Source organism: Branchiostoma lanceolatum, chromosome 15 (assembly GCF_035083965.1).
Source record: "Branchiostoma lanceolatum isolate klBraLanc5 chromosome 15, klBraLanc5.hap2, whole genome shotgun sequence".
Taxonomy (NCBI): Eukaryota; Metazoa; Chordata; class Leptocardii; order Amphioxiformes; family Branchiostomatidae; genus Branchiostoma; species Branchiostoma lanceolatum.
In genome coordinates this window covers 18,112,282-18,137,908 of record NC_089736.1, presented here as the reverse complement: position 1 = coordinate 18,137,908, position 25,627 = coordinate 18,112,282, and the positions used below count along the sequence as shown (strand labels likewise).

Genomic DNA, 25,627 nt, shown 5'->3' with positions numbered 1-25,627 from the left:
ATGTGTAGATTGGTGTTGTTGGGTCCTGTGTGGAGCAGTGCTTGGCACATGGAAGTACAGGATATGCAAAATGTGAGAATCAGCCAAGGTTTGTTTACAGTTCAAGTGATCAAATCCAGGCCCAGACCAGCCAATATTTTATTTATGCTACATGCAGAAAGAGTAATTTAACAATAACAATAGCAATGATTAATTTTTCATGACCATAATACCTGAACACAAGAAACAATGCCTAGTGTGGTGTCCAGTGGGAATTGTGATGAGTAACACTACCAGGGGGCCTCTACCAGTACCATGCAGGCTCCAGGTTAGCTGGAAAGAAATAGAAATCTGCCAAATAGACAGACAACATTCAAGAGGAGTTGGCTGGCTGATAAATTCTGTTTGCCACGCTGATCAGCCAGCCAACTCCTCTGGTATGTTTATATATATGAGCGTCTATTTGGCCGATCTCTACCGACACTCTTGGCTGGTAATGGTAGGCGTGCACCTCTGTTATCACCCCTTGGCTTGATACCCACATCGGGTCTTGCCCAGTACTGCATGTAAGATATAAATTAGATCTAGAGGCCAGCAAAGTATATATATGTATAATATAGTACTACGGATACTGAGATGAAATGAAAAAATCTGATTATAATGATGATGAGCAGAAAAACAAAACAAAAGAAGACAAAAGAATTGAACTTATTTCTTATATGTTATAACAGGCAGCAATTTAATTCCAGAAAGACAATCTACTTCTGGACTCCAGCCTATAACTCCAAAATTCTTTATCCATTGAAGCAAGATTATATTTTTATTGAGCCTTCAACATGACAACATGAACTCTTAATTGTGATGACACTGTGAGTGTTATTATCTTCGCCGAGTACTTGTACTCGGAGAAGATTATGTTTTAGGTTGAAAAATCTGTTGGGTGGGTCTGTATGTATGTCAGGAGCATAACTCAAGAAAGCTGCAATGAATCTTTATGATTTTTGGTAGGTGTGTAGTGGTTGTGCAAAGGAAAGTCAAGTTCGGAAATGGTTCACCTTGCGTTTTCAACAGTACTGCAGCGGACTTTTAAATTTTGTGTGTTTGTATGTAGGCAAAAAAGTGACGGAAACGTTGATGGATCTTCATGATTTTTTGCAGGTGTGTCAAGTTCAAAAATGGTTCCACTGGCATTTTCCGTCGGACTGCAGCGGGCTTTGTGTGGATGTGTATTTGTATGTCGCCAGCATAACTCGAGAAGCTGTTGGTGGATCTGTATGATATTTGGTGGATGGGTAGGGTTTACAGAAAGGAAGGTCAAGTTCGATAATGGGCCTTCTAGCGGGTACCTAAGGTACTGCAGCGGAACTTCAAAATTTAGGGGCATATTTTCTGAAAGTGCTATGGTCATGATTTTTGTGTGGTAGATAGTTCATGCCACAGAAAGTAAGTTGTATAACTATAAGTTTAGGGGCCCTAGCGTCTTGTTTAGAACTACAGTGGGTGTTTTTGTTTTGAAATTCGGACATGAATAACTTGAGAAGGGGTCGACAGATCGTCGTGATGTTTGGTATGTAGAGAACTCAGATGGTGCTTTACATAATCAATGACTAATTATGCAAATCAAGATCTAATTTATATGATTAAATCAGTGTTCTCGCCAGGCCTTTTCAGCATAGGGGCCCCCTATGCTGTGATTTGGACCCCCTATGCTGTGATCTGGACCCCTATGCTGTGTTTCAACCAGCATAGGGGTGTTTCTTTCTGGGACAAACCTTGTGACCCTTCATAACTCTTATAAAAAGTTCATATTTGGCTTTAGAATGAGGCTGTGACAGAGGAAAAAGTCTACTTCACAAAATTTATCCCTCAAAATGCATGAAATAATGTCTCATTGGGTCATGAATTTACAAATTTTCCGGGGGAACATGCCAGACTCCCTACTCTGGTCATGTCTTCAGCACTCCACGCGTGACTTGCACCGCGTAAAGTTGGCCTTCTGTACCTGACCCCTATGCTGTGGAAAAATTCTGGTGAGAACACTGGATTAGTAAAGAAAGTTTGTTAACCCACCGCATTTCATAATGGGACAGTGTCAGGTCATGTAAACAGATGGCCTTGCATAAACGTACATGTAGGTCAAATAGATAAACAGATGGGACTCCCACTATTCTCCATCAGAGGTGTGGGTCCAGCTGGTTTTTAACGTGTTCAGTTTAGGCATTTTTGTTCAACATACGGTTCGCTACATAACTAAAAGGGGACAAAATAGAAAGCCTGACAAAAACACCTAAAAATGCGTCAAAAACCACTGTCCAGCCATACCCACTCCTCTGCTTGGAGAGTACACTGTACCAAAACTGCACCACTCCTAGATGCTGAAAAGTCACATGTGATTATGTCTTTCGAAATATGTATGATATGGAATAAAGATTAATTCTATTCAAATATATTGACTGTACCATTTCTTCATCACTTTCAACTTACAAGTTACAACACTCCAATATTGAACCTTTGTGGCCCATATAATATCAACATACTCATATATTTTCATGACTTAGGTTATAACATATATCAGCACACTCTATACACATACACTAGTCCTGTACCAACAAATGATTTTTAACCCTATCTAGGCTGGACTCATTCGCCCCATCATAACTTCCAAATGGTATGGTGCATGATCAAATTTGCAGGGGGTGATAAGCATGTAAATATTAATCACTCTCCATAATAAGCCTTGATTATTTCGCGAAGATAATGTGTTCGTGGAACTCTAGTTTCTTGTGACTTTGGCAGCTTTAGTGAAGTTTGTTGTGATTCCAGCGGTGAGTAACTAAGTTTTTGTATGCATTGCCCTTTTTCAGCTTACGTTATATGCAATTAGTTTGTGATAAACATAGGTTATGGTAAAAGGTGAACATGCAGACCCCCCTGATAGAAAGATTGGATTAGTAGCATAGATTATACAAAAAATTGAATTCATTTGGTTTTGATTCACAATATCAACAACAATATTAGTGTATAGCATAACTCACAGGCTCATATACTAGTAAATGTTTGACCGGTGCAATGGTATAAATGAACGGTGCAATGGCCTAATGGGTACTAGTAGAGTATTCGCAAGTGCATACAATAGGTCGTGAGCTCAAACCCCGGCCGAGTCATACCAAAGACTCTAAAAATGATACATACCAGTACTAGTAGTGCTTTCTCTGCTTAGCACTCGCATCACTACCAGTGGACTGGTCCCCTGCTGTAGTGATTGCACAAAGTTGTGTGGCCCAAGGGCTAGCTGAAACGAAGATGGCCGCTTCCCTATGCACTCTCTGGTGTGGGAGGACTTTAACTTAAACTTTTAACTAGAAAGGCAACATTTTCAAGAAAATACAGAATACTTCCCTCCATTAACCACAAAAGAAAAACGAAGTAACTTCATAAATTATGCAAATGAGGTCATCATTAGCATAATGTACATTCTGTTGCATTCACTTTTCCTAACGCTACCTGCACCTCCAATATGAAATTCCTATCATCTATGGTAAGTGAAATATGAAGTTTCTGCATATATAATAATAATGATAATAATAGTCTTTATTGCATATTCCTGCCCAGAAGGGCTAAATGCACAGAAGACCACATGTGGCCTGTAAGAAACATAATGCAAAACATAAGTTGATAAAATGCTACACTAACATTAAAAACTCAAAAACATGCAAACTGTGGGCTATTGCTAGACTAAGACCCCATTCACACTCATTTTTTTCAATCGCGATTGAAGTATAATCGCGATTGAATCGATCCGATCGCGATTGATTTTTTCAGTGTGAACGCTCCCGATCGCGATTGGATCGATCCGATCGCGATTGTTTCTGATCCACCTCCGGAGGTAGTTTGGGGAGGATCAATCGCGATTGGATCCAATCCAATCCTATAAAATTTTGAGTGTGAACACAACTCATTTCATTCCATCGCGACCGGCGGGGATTTCGGCTGGTTCCGGGGTGGGAAGTCATACATACGGGTACGTGGGGTTCGCATCGCGCGGGGAAACAAACCCAAGCCACACACATCAGATCGCTCTCTTACAACAACAACAACTTTTCATCGTCAACAATGCCCAAGAAGAAGGATAAAACTCTGTCAGCAACTTCAGCTGGTGGCAGGTGGCGCGATGAGGAGACCAGGGTCCTCATCGCAATCTGGGGGAGAGAGGTGGTGCAGGCCAAACTGGGGAAATGTCTAGCCTCCACCAGGCCCTCTTACGGGCGTATGAATCGTAGAATTCGGCAGAAACAGGAACAATTAGCCAGTAGAGTCAGTCCACAGTGAAGATCACATTTCACCCGTTTAGTTAGTCTGGTAGAGACTAGGAAATGTCACCGAAAGAGGGACATTTACCAGATGTTCGCCGATGGTATGGCGGAGCACGGGTTTGCTTCAATCGCGATCGGATCACGGCGTACTTTAATCCACTTGGCGAAAAGCAGTGTGAACGCAAAAGTTTCTTTGCGTTCAATCGCGATCAGATCGAACAATCGCGATTATACTTCAATCGCGATTGAAAAAAATGAGTGTGAACGGGGTCTAAATGATGATCACCTATTAGTTTCTTCTCTCTTTCTGAAACATTTGGAAATATGACTACATACATGTACTTTGTCCATTATATGTTCATTCTTACAGGACATTAGGTAACGAGGGGTGCCCAAACATATGACCTTTGTAAAAACTCACGGCGCTCCATTGCTGGTTGCCAGAGAATGGTCATGTTTTAATGAGTGAATTTTGAACACATTCATCTAAAGAACATACATGGACAAGAAATGTATTCATACTGTTCATGGGCCCTTCACGCTCCGCGTTACAAGCGGCAAACGCTGTGAGACGTTTTCACGAATGTACCTTCTGATTTAGTGCTACGCCAGATAGTGTGCCTAACTTATTACGCTTCGGTAACTTTGCTCTCTTCAGAAATTGGTGATGAAGTTAGGGAAATGTAAATAAGGCTTGAAGTCTGCTATATTCTAGCTTTCTTTTGACCGGAAAATTTTGACTGTGTGCACTTCTAACGTCATGAGAGAAGGGCTATATCTAGCGCATCCCAGCTCATGTTTTCGCGGGAAATAGGCTACTACGCACTTTGCGCGCGGCCTGATGTACGTCTTGCATGCGACCCGACTTACAAAACATTACGAAAAAACGACACCGCTTACATCAACAATACTCCGTCTACTTATTGGGAAATATCTTCGCCATCTCTGTATTCAGTTTCCTTTTCATAGACGGTACCAATCACATGTTAGAGCGTTACAAAGCTGTGTGTTGAATCGCCGTCCGCCACCATTGCGACCCCAAAAAATGGCGGGAAAACAACTTCGCCAGACGGCAGCGATGTTTACGTTGTTTTCTTTGTTTGGTTTTCTTCTCAACAAACACTTAAAGACCCAATTTTTGTGTGTTTTATGAAGTGATATTTCTTATGTGTATGATAGTTGTATATCTGCTTGGCGCAGGTCGTTTATTTAGGTGCCGGGCCGTCTAGCTACGCAGTGACCCTCTACTCAGCACTGCCATCATTATTGTCAAAATACTATTCTCAACAAAACAAGAAATGAATATGTACACATGTGTTTTGAATGCAAATAACAATTATGTGCATGAACTTGGTTTATTTACCTTCCTTATGACCATAGTCAGTGGACACAAACACGGCGTACTTATGCATAATAAGATCACTAAAAAATCCGTTATATGTTAGGGCGCGTCATAAGTTAGGGCACCCCCCGTTATATAAAAGTGTCCTGCTTTGACATTTTTGTACATTTCTTGTCTAAATCTATTATCTTAAACAACGATTGCCGCTCATCTTTATATAAGGAACAATCAATTTAAAGGTGGATTTCATTTTCAACATATAAATCGTTACAGAATTCACATGTTCTATTATTAGGAGGGGTACGGTTTTGCCTGCCAGATTCTATGTGTAGGGAGTCGTCACTGGTGCGAAGTTTACACATCGCTCTGCGATGTTCGAAGTTTGCAATGTTTAAATATGCTTCTCTTTCATAGATTTTTTTGAAAGTTTTGTAAGTTCTTAATTTGTTGCCTTGGTTCTCTATTCGTCCTTTAACATGTAATTCTGAATTAAATTTTTGAATGTAAATGTCCTTCAATCTTTGTTTTCATTTAAATGAGAATGTGTGTTTGAGGGACCGTTTATGTACAGGTAGGCAAAAGCGGACTCTTCTAACATTTTTCTTACATTAGATAACCAGCAGGGTGTTTTTGGGCGATCTAGATCTTGTTGTACCATATAGGCTTCATATTGAAGACTACCTGTATGTACTTCGTTAACTAGTCTAACATAGTAATTGTACATTCTGCTTTGAGCCTCTATTTGCAACGGAAAACGACTCAGTTCCGCTCTAAATGCAAAGTTACTGGCGTTCCTCCGAACACCAAGGACATATTTACAAAATTTCAAATGTACAATTTCTATCCGAGATTTGTCATTCATATTACTGTTGCACCAGACTTCAGATCCATACAATAATATCGGTACAATACATGTGTCAAACAGTTTACAATGCAGTGATACAGGAGATCTAGTCTCTCCAAGCGTACTTCTGATGTTATACATTGCTCTTAAGGCCCTCTTTTGTAGATTTTTCGTGGCAGCGCTAAATGTACATCCTACTGTGAACATAACTCCTAGGTAACAATATGATGAAACTATCTCTATCTCTTTATTACATAGTGAAAAACTAAGATTATTGAATAAAAGGCCTCTTCTGTTAATACTATAATTTTTGTTTTCGCCAGGTTGACAGTTACTTAGCTTCCATTGTTGGCAATACCGGCCAAGAGTATTAATTGCGTTCTGTAGTCCCTCCTTACTTTCCGATAGTAAAACAATATCATCTGCATAAAACAGGCTATTCACTTTTGACAGTTGTAATAGGGGGGCGTCTAGGTGTTCCGGATTAAGTTCATCTATGAGGTCACTGATGTACAGGTTGAATAAGGTGGGGCTTAGAACGCAACCTTGACGTACACCACTTTCAACAGGAAAATTTTCAGTCAAGCCCATCTTAGTGTTGACACTGGCTTCGGACTGGTTGTATAAATCCTTGTGTTCTACCCATGTGTCGGCCGGTAGGTCTTCCTGAGGTACTGAGTTGGTCTTTTTGAGTTCGTTAAGTTGGTTCCAGAATCTGAGGTTTCAATAAAAGAATATACAGAATATTTCCCTCTCATTAACCACAAAAGAAATATGATGTCACTGTATAAATTATGTAAATTGGGTCCTCATTATTATAACTCACATTCCGTTGCATTCACCTTTTTGAAAGGTACCTACACCTCCAATATGACGTCCATGACGTTTAATTTACCGTAAGGGAAATATACAGTTTCTGCATAAATTATGCAAATGAGGTCCTCATAAGCATAACACACATTCCATTGTCGATATGCACATTCCACCTTTCACCTTTTGTAAACCTACCTATATTGCCTGCATTGATAGATCTACCACCCTACATCTACTTGGTTTTTGGCAGAAGAAGAAGAAAGAAGAAGAAGAAGAACACGCCAGCAAAAACAATATATTCCCCCCATACCATAAGCAGGGTATAGGGAGGTAAATATGATAATTGGCTCAGAATTCTAGATAAGGGAACCTGTGACACAAAGGACATTTAATTATTGATGCAATGTTTACTTAAATAGCCTTCAGGCCCTGACAAATGAGATCTAGAGATGAAGAGAGAAGACTGTACAGTGTACACAACCCAAGGAGGTTATTACCTTCGCAGAAAAGGTTATGTTTTCGTCAGCATTCGTGTGTGAGTCTGCCCAGGTTTGATATCATGTCGTTCTGGACATGCTATACTCATGATTTTTGAGTTGTAGATAGCTCTTGAGAGTAAGTCATGTAGGTTTGGGCCACCTAGTGGCTTTCTTTGAACTGCAGGAGCCGATTTTGTTTCAAACTTTGAAAGAGATTAACTCAAGAAGGGGTTGACGGATGGTCATTACATTTGGTATGTAGTTTAAAGGGATGTACAAGACCAGAGGAGAGTGTTATTTTCTAACAGACCACATCTTAATGAATACAAAATCAGCAAAATTTGTAAAAATTAGTCACAGATAAATGAACCAATTATAATCCAGGAATTGAGTGGTGCCCCTTCTTGAAGACCCATGGGGTATGATGCATGATGGGTCAAGTTCCAGGTCAATTTTTGGGTCAACGCAATAGAAAAATTAAGTTGCTAAGGGTGAGAATTGATGAACAACTATTCACACAAACGCTACAAACATTATTTTCAACATCGGACCTAGATTACTTAACAGCCATCGATTTTTGTGAGGGCCTTTTTTTCAAGTCTTAAGTATGGGTTTCAATGGGATGATTGACAAAGATCAAAGTCCATTTTTGACCCAAAGCAAGTGGAAAATACAGTCACTAAGGCTATAAGTTGACAAACAAGTACATAGTATCCAGAAACAAATTGCAAAGGCAATTTTTAAGCTCAACCCAAGGTTTCTGGAATGAGGGCGATATTTTCCTCAAAGTTTGCTCCTGACACACATGGACATAGTAGTATTACTCTCACCTCTCCAATAGAAGTATCCCCAAGAATATAAGTACCCCCCCGACAAATCTTCAAAATCTAATATAAGTACCCCTGAAATAAAAGTAGCCCTGGAAAATTTCAAAATTGACAGTCGAGGTAAACTGTGTCCATATAACTGTCCGAGGGAAATAAGATAAGGTCTCATTCATGTGTTACTCCGCGTGTGGACTCCCAAAGAATCCGTACCCCGAAAACTGAACGGCTGCATGAACGTGTGTTTATATCGGTGGGAAATTCCCTTATAGCCAGCCCGACTGATCTCAAGCGTCAAACTGATGAAATCTTGTTTGTAACTGATAATTGTTGTTTTTACGTGTAACATGCTTCTGAGAAGAAATTATTCTTCCGCCACACTGCCGATAGTGGTCAGGAATTATTCTCTGTGCACTCTACTCTTATATCTACAGTGGCAGAGGAGACGGACAACACCACCAAGGTGTCGCCTTAGCACTGGACAGGTGCGCCCGGAACGCACTTATAACATGGGAACCTATATCCGAACGCATGCTCAAGGCAAGGTTTACACACCGCTATGGTTATTTGACTGTGATTTCCGTCTATGCTCCAACAAACTCCAGTAATGACACAGACAAAACCACTTTTTACAACCTGCTGTCTGATGTAATGTCAGGAGTCAACCGCCGCAACCTTATCGTAGTTTTGGGCGACTTTAATGCCACAACAGGAAGAGATAGGTCCGGCTATGAGCAGTGCCTAGGTCCACATGGGCATGGCACCAGGAATGACAACGGAGACCGCCTTCTTCAACTCTGCCAGCTACATCATCTGAAGGTATGCGGCAGTTATTTCAAACGTAAAAGTATCCACAGACTGTCCTGGTTTAGTAATGATGGCTGTACCAAAAAAGAGATCGATCATGTCTTAATCAACCACAGATGGAACTGTATTCATAACTGCAGAGTGTACCGCAGTGCAGAGTTCGGCAATACAGATCACCGCCTAGTGGTAGCCATGTGTAAAATCTCTCTGAAAAAGAACAGCCCACCTGGAGAGCCATCATACAGACCAGACATCCGGAAACTCCAAAATCCAGCCCACCTGCAAAAGTTCCAGGGTGAAGTAAGGAGGAAATACACAACCAGTCAAACTGACTCCCATGATGTAGAACTAGTATATATATGGTCTGAGCTTAAAGATGGCATCCTGGTTGCTGCAAGAACAGCCCTCGGAAAGAAAACAAGAAACCTTAAACCCTGGATCAGCGAAGAGACCCTGACGATAGTCGAAAACCGCAGGCAAGCTCGCCTCACCGGTGACATGACAACCTACAGAGCCCTCAGTTCCACACGACAGGCGCTGCTTAGAAGAGACAAACAGCGGTGGCGGAGACGGGTTGCAGAGGACGTGGAAGCAGCCAGTGCTGCTGGCAGACCCAAAGCAGTATACGAAGCACTGCGTAAAGTTGCAGGCAAAACCACCCCTCCTGCAGTTGGCCCAGTTGTGGCTGAAGACGGCAGCGCCCTGCAAACGCCACAGCAGCAAATGGACAGATGGAAAGAGTACTACTCCAACCTTCTGAACAGACCACCTCCAACTCCCCCCTCAGTAGTACTAGATGAGCTTGCAGCTGCCGCCATACCGGACCCCAACATCAGCACTGACCCTCCTACAGAAGATGAGGTCAGAAGAGCCGTCCTCAAGCTGAAGAACCGCAAAGCAGCGGGGTTTGATGGCATCTCACCTGAGCTCCTGAAGGAAGGAGGTGAATGCATCACTGCCTGGTTACAGGGACTGTTTGCAGCCATCTGGGAAGATGGCAACTGCCCAGAGGACTGGAAGAAAGGTGTAATCTTGCCCTTCTACAAGAACAAGGGTAGCAGGCAAGAATGCAAGAACCACCGTGGTATCACCCTACTCTCAGTTCCAGCTAAGGTGTTCAGTATGGTAATTCTCAACTGGATCAAAGAACCCTTAGTGCACTCACAGAGACCAGAGCAAAGTGGATTCACTCCGGGCAGGTCCACAGCTGACAGGATACTAGCTCTCAGACTACTCGCTGAGAAGAGGAGAGAGTATAGGGAAGCCCTGTACGTAGCATACGTGGACCTGAAGGCCGCCTTTGACTTTGTCCACAGACCGTCCTTGTGGAAGCTACTCCGCGCCAGGGGCCTCCCAGACAAGATCATCCGCCTCATCCAGGAACTTTACACGGACACTGTAAGCTGTGTCAGAGTTGGGTCAAACTACTCTGATTGGTTTGAGCTTTGCAGCGGCGTTCGCCAAGGTTGTGTCTTAGCTCCAACACTGTTCAACACTGTCGTTGACCACGTGATGACCAGGACGGTGGGGCGGGGTATGTGCGGAACTACCTACGCAGACCATACCTTCACCGACATGGACTACGCGGACGATGTCGCATTGCTTGCAGAAATCTTTGAAGCCCTCGTCAGCACGCTCGAGATATTCTCTGTGGAGAGCCAGAGTCTGGGCCTAGAGGTCAGTTGGCTGAAGACAAAGCTCCAGTCGCTGAGAGATTTCTTGGACCAACCAGTTTGCCCTCCCATCAGAGAACCAGTCGAGTTTGTCCAACGCTTCAACTACCTGGGAAGTCTCATCACATCAGACTGTGAGTCCGAGCAGGACATTAAAGGAAGACTGGGAATAGCCTCAGCGGCCTTTGCCTCCTTGGATCGTGTGTGGCGCTGTAAACACCTCTCAAGATCAACCAAGCTACACACGTATAACACTCTAGTCTTATCCGTCCTCTTGTACGGTGCTGAGACATGGACCCTTACACAGGCACTAGCACACAAACTTGATGCCTTCGACTCTCAGTGCTTGAGGAAGATTGAAGGCATCCGTTGGGATGACTTCATTACCAACGAAACGGTCCGTTGCAGAACTAACCAACTGCCGGTTAGTTCTAGAATCACAAAGCAACAGATGATCTTCCTGGGCCACATCTCCAGGGCGGTTCCTACTCAGGACGCCATCAAACTGATTTCTTCGGAACCTAACCCGTCATGGAAGCGACCTAGAGGTCGCCCTAGAGGAAGATGGGAAGACCAGATCTTCAACACGCTCCAGGGGCTGGGAGTCACCAGAAACAACTGGAGGGTCTTTGCCGAGAGCAGACCAGCCTGGCGAGCCCTATGTATGTCTGCAGCCGCCATGCATCAGACACTGATGCCTGCGAATGATTGATTGACTCTACTCTACACATGTTTTTTGATCAGCGTGCTTTGGTTTAGGATGTAAACAAAGACTGTCAAAGTTATTTACAGTCAAACCTGCCCAAGGCGACCAACCGGGGGACCGAGCAAAACCGGTCGGGTTGGACAGGTGGTCGCCATCAAGAGGATCGCCTCACAACATGTTTCCAGGTCGAGGTGTTAATACAGTACATAGACGGATGGAAAATGATGTGATTTTAGACAGCATAACCAGTCCACCACCAGGTTCAATTCTCAGAAAGAGAAATTAAGATTATATTTTCCGCTGTTCTTTATATTATTGCTTTACTTCCTTGTTTATTTTCAAGTTAACCAGTAACACACACCAGTAATGGAAGGGGCGAAACTCTACGCTAGCGGACTTAGTAGTAGTAGTTGGCAATGTGGTACAAGCTTCTTCTCCTTGAGTGCCCGATCTATTTTCTTTTCCAGTATGGTGGAAAACCTGTCACAGATATATTACGTACCCTGCTTTACACATGCCATTTCTGTCCTACCAGTGCTTTTTTTGATGGAGGTGTTCTAAATAGAACGGGGTTCTATACGTTCGATATGGTTTTTGGCAGGATCGGTCTATTCTCGGTGGGTCAGGGCCATGTTCCCGGGAACACTTTGAAATCTTTACCTTCTGAAATGCTATTTCCTGCATTTTAAGGGGCAACTTTGCTGCAGCCTACACTTTACTACGGTACTAATTCATAGATTACGTTTTACGTTGCATGTAGGTAACTGTTGTAGACGTTTTACGTAGAATAAAAAAGACCAATTACGAGTTGCTGCTGATGTACCGATTACGAATTACATGTACGTTGATTTTGGGCGGCTGCCTATAGATTATGAAGGCTAAAAAGTCCCGATTACACCTTACGAAAAAGGGCATGCAGGCCCTCCAACATGGTACATTTACAGTTAGGCCGTGTTGATGTGATTATATGGATTATATGTTTCCAAAAATAAATAAATATTTTTCATCCATACTGTAATTCGCAAGAAGCAGCTGCGAAATGAGAAAATATATGCTGTAAATTGCAAAAAATAGTTCAGAAAACGGATACTAATGTTGTAGAATGCCAAAGTCAATTCCAAACTCATAGAAGATGTTTTGAAAGAACAAAAATGAAGCATCTGTGTTTCGGTAGACCATACTCTGTGTGTTAAGTTCCTGTTTTTAGCCTCCTTCGCAGACTTCCTAGAACGGCGGCATATGTAGGGGGTGGGGGGGGGGGGGGGGGGGACACACACACAAGGGAGTTATGTAGCCGAGGGAGTTGTGTAGCCGAGGGGTGACCGCCGTCCTGTCCTGACAGGGCGGCTATCAGTTTTAGGGTCCGCAGAGAATGTCATCCATATACTGTAATTCTTGATTTGTTAACAGTAACTTAATTTTAGCTATTTTAATGGTCACTATACATGTAGTCTCCCACTAGAATTTCATCATCGCAAATGTTTGATCACTAACATTTTTGACAAGGATGTTTGTTCCCGCCTTTAAGATTAAATGCAGTGAACAAACTGCTAGAATTACCAACTGCAAAATTAAATGGATTCACAGTAATCAAATCAACATGGCCTTACTGTAGTGCAAAATTAACGGTACTGTATGTAAATGTATAGTACAGAAAAATTGTTTGCTGGCCACTATTAAAGCAAGCTGAAATGGAACCCATAATCTGATTAAATCCAACCTTTCTCCTCCTCTAAAGCTATAGTGTGTATCTTACTAAGATCGAATGAAAATCAATTGATAAAAACTAAATATAAAATGTCTAGACTAGACTAAATGCTATGTTCACATTGTCAAGTAAATAAATAAATAAGCAACAAATAAATTGCAGTGAAAACACATTGCAGTACTTTAAATGTAGAAATGTTCGCAGTAGTTTTATGTTCACTTCGCGCTTTTCGCGGCGACCGTTCTACCACGAACCTGAACCCACCGCAAACATTTTTGTCAAGTACTGTAGCAGAATGTGACTATAGTAGCACTTCCACAAACTTAAAACCATCGGAAACACTCCATTTTCACCTTAGCGCAAAATGAAAACCAAGCAAACTTAAATGCATTTACAGTAATCTCTTTAGCCACATACTGTAATGTGTTCACCCCCATACTCATGACATTGCTAATGGCAATATTTGTTTACTAAATTTCAGTATCATGGCCTTCCTGTATTATGAATATGTGGCAGGCAATGTTATTGTTTGAATACTTTATTTCCAATCTAGCCTGTATATGATAGCACTCAAATTGCATGTAACATAAACGGTTACTACAATACCATCAAAATGTTTGGTTGTAACCTCCTTGTTGTAACCATTAGTGATATAAATGGTAATGAAAGTACCCCACATTTTGTGTAGAAATGAGACTACTCTACCCTTATTACTCTAGTAATTCATTCAGATACCTTGTATCTAATAAGTAATGGAGGTGTACAAAAGCCATGTATCTTAGCAAGTAAACTAAATTAATTAGGCAACACAAATGATACAAGATACAGCTGTCCAGCTTCAAATGCCTTTTTGGGCTATCAGTCCAGTCAGCATGGTATGTGGGTTCTCTTTTTAGACATGCCTGTTGAGTGCATGGCCATCCTGTCCTGGCAGCTGACTCCTGGTACTGTTTTCTATCATATCCATATCTCTTTAATACATGAATTATTCTTGTGTCTAGTTTATATTATATCTAAAAGTGCTTAAGTGAAGTGCTACTTCTGTTCTGGACGTGTCTTATTCAAATGGAATTTGAATCTGTAGACTTGCAATTAACTGTTCCAAATATTTGGTCATAAACAGTAGAGGGTGTTTACTTCATTCTTCCACATCTTTGATCAGCTATCCCAACATGTATGGCTTATTTACTGTCCTGATGTTGCAGTGATCTAGCAGAGGTTAGTTTGTGTAACGGAATATGATAAATAATCCAGGTTTGCCCGTTAAATTGGCTGTTGTCCACATTCTTTGATCCCACTGGGGGGGGGGGGGGACCTGTCTATTGTGAATAGCAGGGATGTTCAATTTCTAGCCCAAACTGACAAAATCCACTCTTTTGAATAAATAAATACATCCACTAATTCCTTCAATCATACAGGACATTCAGTATGGTGAAAGTACCCAGAAATCTGACAATATATCGCCGTAATGTTTTAGGCATTGTAGTGACTTATGGTCAAGTCCTTTGGTTTATGTAGACAAGAACGTATACTGTACTGTTAAATGTATCTAGCATGTATTTTTGATGGAATGTTTGGAAATATTACCTTTATTTGCTGTAGTGATCTGCACAGAGGTCCAACTACAGCACATACAAGATAACCAGTCAAACATTACAGACTCAGAAAATGGCTGGGAAATGTGCTAAGCCTTATCTTTGTTAGTTTCTCAGGGCTCTACATGTAACGTTGGGTAACATAAATTCGCCATTTTTCTGATAATGGTTGACTGAAATCAATCTAGCAGAACAATAATGAATAAACCATCCTTTTTTTCTATTATTCTGTCAGTATCATGTACTATCTTTGCACTAATCATATATATGGTAGATTTTGTCTCTAGTCGTGCTGACACCATAATATTTCAACTTGAAACTACCGTCCGCCGCACGCACAACGACGGTGTTGTCGGACAGGTGTGAACATTATTTCGGGAGAGAAGATTCGTCTTGAATATCTTACCGCTAAGTACATTTTATACAGCAGCTATTCGTTCCATCCTTGGCTTGAGGAGAGTGCTATGGATATAGACGTGTCCAAGTAAAAAAAATACACAAAAAAACGGCCGTACCGCACACATCAGGCCTTCCCGTTTCTTGAGTCGGTAGAACGTCACTCAAAGTCGACCCCCTCCGTCATGGCAATGTGTACATTATTCATGGAAAGTTAGCTGGATGCCGTAGCAATGGTAATACTACTATGTCCATGTGTTCCTTGTTGTGTTAGGAGCAAACTTTGAGGAAAATATCGTCTTCAGTCCACTATCACACGCAACATTTAGACAAAAAAGTGTTCCTCACAAACCTTTGTCGTCTGCTTGACGACAGGATTTTGGGTAATAATATGGCGGCGGGAAAATACAAGTGCCGTAGGTTGTAGCAACAAAGAGGAGTTTTGATGATTGATCACACTTAGAATCCAGTTGCAGGTTAGCAATTGTAATAAGTTGTCTTGTAAATAATTGTGTTTAGCAGGCAGGAGATGTGACATTTGTCTTATAAACCAGCGAACAACCGTGCAGTGTGATTCTCCCACGAAGCCCCCAGACTCTGTCAATAAGGGACGGAGAGTTTTTGACGTCGCCAACTTCTAATGCATAGTTATCGAAGCTTTTCAGCCAGTGTTCTGAATACATTAGTCTATCCGGTATGCATTGCTGGCGTTATAACTGATTTTGCATGTAGCACATATCCCTAAAATACACCGTTTCAAAAAATGGCGAATTTAAGTACCCCGCGAATTTATGTTAACCAACGTTATATTGTATACCGGTATGGACTGTTTAACTAAATAACTCAGTTGTGCATAAAATATTCTCATGTGGACAATGAAATATATAAAATGCATTCCATGTTTGTTGTTGCTGTCCATGAAACATACTGAGTGATGCATATGTTTGATATATTGGTCAGTTAGCGTTATGAATATGGTTGAGTTTGATCCAAATGAGTAAGGCTGAATTGGTTAGATGATTTTTTGTGTTTGAAAAAAGTTTCTTTCTCTCAAGTCATTTGATGTTTTTTGAAAAGCGATGTCCTGAAAAATTATGTTTTCCCTACTGTAACGTTGTTAAGGCCTGTACGTTGGCAACATAGCCTCAAAACACAGTGTTTTTCACATGGCTTTAAACCTCTGCTGCGGGAAAAGTAATCATTGCAGATAAGCCAAATTTGGATATATGGTAGATATAACCTTTCTGAAAAACTAAAACATATTTTAAGAAATCATAATGCTTCTTAAGGTTCCGGGTCGGAGTTCAAATCTGACCAGGGATAGGGTCATGACCCTGTAATCTGACGGAATTTTGTGGTCATCACTCTGATTTCTGGCCCCTATTGCTTGGTGATCGTTTAAGCTGTGCATAGATTTTTTTATCTCCTGAAAAGCCGGTGAGTTGTACTTGTAGTATTTTTGAAGGCTCTACCAGCCTCCGCGGGTCGCTGCGAAAATAGAAGAAATTGGCCAAACAGAGTCAATTGTATGAAGGGAGTCGGCTACGGAGATAGGGTCCAGTATTGCAACCCTAGAGGCTGTCTTATCCTGGTGCACCTTTTGATGCCCAGTAATCGCTATCTAATAGGTGCCAAGTAGCTAAATGATGCTTTTATTGCTCTGCGAGCAGACCGTGACAGAACAGACAAGCCCGGAACATGTAACAGGAAGTGCCTTGTCCGTCATCAGAATTTGTTATGTCCATCAAAACAACACTCAAACACACTGGGTTGGCTTAAGAAAAGTACAAATCTCATTGATATTTGTTACAGTAGTCCTAACTCGAAGAACTTGTTACAAGTTTGCTATCCTTTGCTGATCGACAAGGCAGAATTCGGGCTGTTACTTTTCAAAATGGCGCCCAAACCACACGACCAAGCCGTGACAAGCGGCAGACGATGTTTCTACTATTAACTTCTACTATTAACTTTAGGTTTTAAAGGGGCATATTGTGACATGAACATAAAACAAAATTCTTTGTTTTTGATTATTTTTCTACATCATTAGTTGAATCTACCTTATTACACTGCACAGCAATATTCATCACGTACGGATGCGACTTTTTAGTGTCGTGCCAACGTCTTGAAAAAAAATTATATACGCAATCCCCACCGCCGTTTGAATTGGCCGCCATCTTGTCCAACATTCCGACGAACCACCGAACACGCAATTGAATGCCCGACGTTCTGAAGTTTGTTCACTTGTGGTGATTTTCCTGTGACGCTCGAACTCCGACCATAACGGTCGATTCGGATTTTTCGTAGCGTTCAACGCTGGCTTATTTGCATATTAACTTGCGGGACGCAAGTTAATATGTAAATGAACCAGGTTTTACACGTTTTGCGTTTTTCGTCGTTTATCAATGGTGGAAATGTGACAAAATGACGGGAATATGTTGGAAATAAGTAACAAATGTGAATCTTAGTGTATATCTTTCAAATTCTTACTTTTTGTAGTTTTTGCCCACCAGATTCTACAATATGCCCCTTTAAGAAGATTTTTAGACGCTTTTAGTTAGTTTTTAGGGCCAGAAAACCACTTAATATAGTTAGTCTGCCGAGAGTAACTGAAAAAGCTGCAGTCTGGTCATGTCACTTTAATTTACAAAATACACGTCGCGGCACGTATACGGGGTAGAGGCCGCTGGTAACCTGTCCCAACTATGCAAATGAGCCGCCATATTGGATTGTTTACGCCCGAGGCCGTGGATCCCGCACCGTCTATTTTGTAAAATAAAGTGACTTTACAGGCGTGTACAGCACAGAAACTGAGTACACATTCAGGGGACAACTTGTTGAACATGTTTATGGTGTTGGATTTAGCGCCCGTGTCATGATGGGGGATATTTTGGCTGATATATTGGGCATTCGCTAAAAAGCCATTTTTGCTGGGCATTTGCTAAAAGCCAGGTAAGAATCTTCAAGTTCGCTTTATTTAACTTTGGATCGATGGGTTGACTTGAAACTCAGGATTAATTAATGGGAGCACAACCTGAACATATTCCGAGCAAAAATAGATTCGTGCAGCGTGGACTTCGCCAGAGTGGGCGTTTGTGGGCATTCGCTAAAAGGCCTGTCCCAAGTCCCCCGGCAAATGTTCTCCCTATAGCCGGCGCGGTTAGTCTGGTAGAGACTAATATTTTGGGGCCTGGTGAAATTGGTTCGCCATCGAAGGCTTGTTTGTATTAGTCTGCGCCACAGTGATGCGTTTTTTTCGCCTGAAATCGTAAAAAAATTCCGGTCCGAGACCTTAATTATATAAACATATTCATTTGTTATGCTTCTGAAGTGCACCCTACTATAATTTTCTCTGTGTCGATCTCAGTCTGTTTGGGGTCCTTAAAGGGCATAAGACACAAAAATACAACATTTTCTTATTATCTGAAATAGGAGTAGCATCATTCACGGAATATAAACGTTTCAAACAAATACACACCCTTCTGATGTTATCTAACATTAAACCATCTGAAACCATACTGTGCGATAGCAGCGTCCCCATTATTGATATCTACCCTTCGATGTCTAGTGTTGCCAACCATTGGTGTTCACCTTTGACACCAAATATCGATGATGTAGGAGGGAGACAGATGGTTGTACTATAAACTGATGATTATTAGAATTGCAATGGCTGCAGCATCTCAGTCAGTGGTCTCGCTTGCTATTGCACAAGTTGCCATGACGGTGGGATTGACTTTGAGTGACATTTTACTGACTCAACAGGTTCAGAATCTGTTACTGAGGGGCTGATGCGGTGCGGCATTTTTATTTTCGCTTAGTCCACACTAATTTAATTTGTTGCTTCTTGGATTTTTTCAGAAAAAAATTGGAGTAACAGGGCGAAAACAAAAAATTGCAAATAGTCTGGGGTGAAGATAAGGGTTCACATAACATAAAGAATAAGAGGATTATTCAAATTTCAGCTTTGTATGGCTCATTTTATGCAATGCACCCCTTTCTTTGATCTAGTGCTATAATTTCAGTAACAAATTACCTTTTGCCATGTAATATATGGATTGATATTGAGAGATAGTTTTAATAAATGAAAAATTATAACTTATGCTCAATATGAGCACACTTTTAAGGTATGTGCAGGCCTTAATAATCTGTTTTGGTGGCTATTGAGTTTTACAACTGAACAAATAGTAAAATTGGGAGTTAAAAAGTTGTGAATGGGAATAGTGACCCAATTTTGTTTTTTCAAAATGGGAAAAACAGGACAGGCTATTCCGAGAAGCAACATATTACTCTCACCTCTCAAATAAACGTACCGGAACGTTTATTTTTTTTGGCCTCAAAATCCACCCGGTACATTATTATTTTAGACGGTACGTTTATTTTATTTTTTTAAATTGGAGCTTTGCTAACCCGGGATCCCTCTAAAACCGAAAGTTTAGGTTTTTCTGCCCATGTTTCCCCGGTATTTTTGCTAGCAATTTGCTATTTTTTATTATGTGGATTTCCCCGCCGCTATGACCCGGCATTTGTGAAATCCTTACGACGCTCATAACATATGGGTCGATCTCGCTATGATGTTACAAAGTTAACGTTGCTATTGGGCGAAAATAAGACGCCACACTGACATTTTAAAATACAATTTTCATATAAATATCTTTGACAGTCTCTGTTTACGTCGTAAACCAAAGCAAGCTGATCAAAAACGTGTCGAGTAGTTGAGTACACAGGAAAGAATTCGATGACCACTATCGGCAGCGCGGCGGAAGAATAATTCGTTCACAGAAGACATATTACACGTAAAAACAGCAATCATAACTTTGCTTCCCTTGTGATATGTGTTTTGAGGCCGCAAAATCTCAGAAAGGCAGAAATTTGTTGGTAAACAACAGCATGTTTCGCCATTGAAACATGGCGGCGGCAACACCTGGCGTGGTGACAGTAAAACTAGCAGCATATTGCATAGTGTGTATAACGATCTTTAAAATGATACCCTAAACACGTGGCAAATATTATATTTGGGGGCAACAATAGACACAGAATTCCATATATATTTTAGGAGGGTTGATATTTTAAAATAACCGTATGATTTTCTAAATTTAGGGGTAAAGTGTGGTTTCTATTGTCAACATGTAATCGGTAACTTCTTAGTATGTGCGGTCTGAGACGCAGTGCTACTTTTACAGTCGGGCTCTGTTCAGTATTGTGGGCCCAACCGCGGGAACTCGAAATCCGAGAGTCTCACAAAAACTTTGTTCTCGACGCTATGGAGCAAAAGTTTATAGACATAACCCTTTTTTTGGTGTTCATATTTGTTTTTTTTGGGGGGGTAATGTCTTAAGAACATATGATTAGGTACAATTAGTTATCTGATTTTGATTATATGTCAGTAATAATAGATAATAATGATATCCATGTACAACAATTTTCCTTGATCAATTGCTTCAAGTTCCAAGTAGAAAATACATGTATCATGTAATACATTTTCACTTGTTGAATTTGAATGCACCGTTGGCCTCCGGTTAGGGGTCATAGCGGGGAACCTAATAGTATGCCCAATTTTTGAAAATTATTATTATATTTTGCGAGGTGGCGAGGGCGAGGGAGATGATCATGATTTGAACAATTCTGTACAGTTTTTATCTCAATATTTTTATGCTTAATAGGTATGGTCCTCAGGGATAATCGAATAGATGCAACCTACTTGCTTATTATCTTATTTCCCTTGGACAGTTGTATGGAAACAGTTTTACCTCGACTGTCAATTTTGAAATTTTGCGGGGGGTACTTTTATTTCAGGGGGTACTTATATTAGATTTTGAAGATTTGTCCGGGGGGTACTTCTATTCTAGGGGGTACTTCTATTTGTGAGGTGAGAGTAAATTGGCGTGGCCTTACACAAGTTTATATCCTTAGCACTCCCTTCAAGCCAAGGAAGGAACAGCTTCTGTATAAAAGATAGTTAGTGGCAAGATAATTGTGACGAATGACGAATTTCTCCCTGTCTGAGAGTGAGAGCATGGTCGTTCTCAGTGCGACGGACAGTAGTTTCAAATTGCAATGTTATGGTATCAGCAGGACTAGAGAGAAAATATAATATGTGTAACATAAGTGACAAAGGTAATCTATGATACATGTATTGACACATGACAGATTGGTTTCAATTAATGGCACTGAACCTTAATCCGACGCAACCTTAATCTAACACTTTTGAGTATCAGCTTGCCAATTAAGATTCAGCAGGGCAACGCAAAAAGTGTTCATTGCATTTCAATACGAGTAAAGTACTAACGTCAAAAAGATACAGTGGTAAGGTCATAAAGATTTAACTTTGCAATGACGAGGTCGTCAAGTTACTAACCTTTTTTCATGTTACGTATGTCATGGGAGGGGGAGTAGTGGTCACAATGTCAAATATTTTTGTCTTCATATTATCCCATTACATGATCTTACATATCTATACTTGTATCGATCAAAAGATAGTATTGTCGGATTAAGGTTCAGTGCCGTTAAGTCTTGTCGGGAAAACTCCTAGGTTTGGGTGAAGTAGCGTTACATTGTGTGAACATACAATAGAAGTAGAAGAGGAGAGCTTTTTTCTGTAGTGTCTGTATACTGTCTGTACTAAACAACAAGAGTCTGTCAAAGAGCTTTTAAACCATTTGTCGCTGTCCAAAAATTTAGAAAGTTCCACGCTTGGTATCACTTGTAGTACAATTTTCTGTACTGAAAGTGGAAAAATTTGAAACTTGAAAAATGGGCCCAAGTGCAACATACTGGTACACCCTGATCTTGGAAAAGCCGACATTTCTGATGTGTGTGTGTGCTACAGTCATCGAAATCGTGTAGGCGCACGATAATGACTGTACTATGAAGTCATACTACATACAGTACATATAGATTAGCTCACGGTGTCATATGACAGGCATTTTTATGGCTCGTCATATGTATATACCCTGGATGTGGCGTATGACGGGGCATAAAAATGCTGATTGTACTACTCTTCAAGCAGAGGAGTGGGTCCGGCAGGTTTTTGACGTGTTTTTAGGCGTTTTTGTCGGGCTTTCTACTTTGTCATGTTTTTTTTGTCCAGCCAACCCACACCTCTGCCGGCAGACGGAAGCTTCAATGCCTTGAATAAACCTAATCACTTCAACACATTACAAGCGTTTCATAAGTAAGTGTGAAGCGTGCCCGGCCAGGCACGGGATTCCCTCCCCACGCGCCACAGAACTTCCGGCCCAGTCTAACCAACGAAGGACATAATCCTCGGTCTATCGGTCGTGGCATTAATTTTCATGCCATGTTCTTACGCTTTCCCTACCCTTTGGCTAACTGCAATTACTTTCGTATGAAAGTAATAGCTCAACATGCAGCCAAAGACATCTGGGGTTTACAAAGTCTCCGCGATACTCAACTACGATCCAGACCATTTGGGCCGTCGTACCGGAAGACAAAGTACAGCCCGAAATAGCCATAGATTCTCTCATTTTTACTCCCCACTGCGACAATGCAATGCTGAAGTGTGAGGATATCGTAGAATCTTAAAAAGTCTCTAAACTACTACCCACAAATACATGCAAAACAATCAGGATGCCATGTTGGAAAGTCGCTGCGGTGTCCGTCAGCAAATGACTTGCCTATCGTGACCGCACTTCATTTACACCATCCAAAAATCATCAAAGAACAAATCACACAAAAATCTGTACAATCCTCTGGTGTCATTTGGGAATTTTTGAGTCTCTGTTGGTTGAACTCCATCGCCAATTTGGCTGTCAGTGTTGTTGAAAAGTTCCCGTCCAAATCTGAACACAGCGAGCGGCGACATTGGTAACCGCATGTAACGTAAACAAGGTACGAGTTCCCGTTCGTAATCCATTTAACGATGCCTGAGATAATGATTAGGATAATTACTAGTAATGCAGTTCAAGTTGATATGTAATACACATTTACAAATGTATTTCATATGTCTTGTTCATGCATCATTGTATTTTTCTTGTGAGATATCAAATGGAAATGTACGTTATGATGCTATCAATGATCATGCCGGCGTGGGATGGTGGACACCAGCCTGTCGCATGAATAGGGCAGTCAGCGGGGGTCCGGCGCGGTCTGGTGAATGCCTCTCTATGCTTCCCGGATGTGTGATATTCCGGCGCAGTAAAATTGTTACCATTAAAAAAGATTAATGATAATCTAATGGTTCTCGGGGAGGAGTACTGCCACCTTTTTTCAATGGAAGTAAATAGGTTTGCCCTGCCCCGAGGTCAGTGCCTGCAGAGGTGTGGGTTGGCTGGACAAAAATACCATGACAAAGTAGAAAGCCTAAAAACACGTCAAAAACCTGCCGGACCCACTCCTCTGCTTGGAGAGTAGATTGTACGACACCGTGGGCCGACTTACATGCAGCAAGGAAAGGCAATGTACGATCACGAATATAAAATCCTGTCATACGCCATTGTCATACGCGCAACAATTTTCCTCGTGCAAATCGGCAATGATAAATGTAGCTTGCCAGATTGAATCAAACATACACCTCTCAAAAAGTCTCATGATCAGAGGTGGCTAAGAAATGGGGTGAATGGACCATTTCCGTCGAACATCATATCGAACATATAACGTTAGAACCCCAGTTCTATTTCGAACACCTCAGTAAAAAAATCACCAGTAGGACAGAAATGGCACGTGTTAAGCAGGGTATGTATATCTGTGGAAGGTTTTCCACTGTATTGGTTGCAAGCATGCTCAGGACAAAAACTAAACAAGAGTTCGGAGACCTCGTATCTCCATGGACTATTCTGATTATGCAAATGGCTTCCACATTTACATAATCTATGCAAGGTCATGTACACCTTTAGATAACTTACACATGTCGTAATATTGACAGTCCAATCATTTACCACATATCAATTATGGCACTTTTGCATTAATTATGGCAATTTGGTATTCATTAGCATAATTGGTATCTGCTAATGTTCCATCTGCCTAAGAATATACATGTTACATGTATTAGAGTCCTAGATGAATTATGGAGCTTTTGAATTAATTATGCAAATTAGTTGTTCATTAGCATAATAAGTACCTGTTAATGTTCCACCTGCCATAAAATGTGTTACATGTATCAGAGTCCAATAATGTAAAACAGTGCAAATATAGATTTCCACCATTAATTATGCAAATTAAGTCCCAATTTGCATGATTTACACTTCATTATGTACATCTCTGTCTAACCTACATGTACCTGCATACTTAATATCATGGAAATCCGCCTTTCCTTTCTTCAGTTATTTTGCTTGGAAAAATTTGACAAAAACACCCCTGCAGTTCCAGAGCAAGCTGCTAGGGAGCCCAAACCTACAACGCTTCTTTCTTACATCACAACCTATCTGCCACCAACAAATCAAGACCATATCAAGTCCAGGTCTGAAGATAGAAAGAAACAGAAGTTCTGCTGCTGTACCAAGGTACCAGGGGGCCCAAGATCTTCCCATCACCAACCCTCATACCAAATATCATGATGATCATATTCCATTAAGAGGTTCTTGGGTGATGCTCACTACAAAAATCCGGAAACTGACAAACAGACACGCACACACACAGACACACCCAAAACTATACAGTCAAACCTGCCCAAGGCGACCACCCAGGGGACCGAGCAAAAACGGTCGCGATGGACAGGTGGTCGCCATGAAGAGGATTCCACTCACAACATGTTTCCAGGTCGAGGTGTTCAAATACAGTGTAATACGTAGATGGATGAAAAATTTTGTGATTTTAGACAGTATGATCCCCACCAGGTTCAATTCTCTTAGACAGAAAGATCCTACAAAAATTACTTTTTCCGTCATCGTTGTAATAATTTGTATACCGTTACATCGTGTACAAATTTTTGTCATAATATTTTTGACTACAAAACAATGTTTGCCTCGATGATCTCGCAGCGCCCTCCCGCACATACAATAGAAGTTTTAAGGCCTACGATAAATCCCTCGAAAACACCTGCTGACCCCAGCCTTGTTTGGGCCGCCAACCGCTCGATAAAAGGGGCAAAAGGTTTTCAATCTGACAACTGAAGATGAAAACGGAACGGTGTGATTTCGTCGCGCCGCGCCACACCGCCAAGCTCTGTGCGACCGCATCGAAAGGTATTAGTCAGT

At 41.2% G+C, this 25,627-nt stretch overlaps 1 protein-coding gene across 6 annotated transcripts in view; it reads left to right on the top strand.

Annotated features, from left to right (window-relative positions):
- LOC136449264 (supervillin-like) overlaps positions 1 to 25,627 on the top strand; it is a 134,964-nt gene that overhangs the window by 133 nt on the left and 109,204 nt on the right. The gene's annotated exons all lie outside the window — the stretch shown is intronic.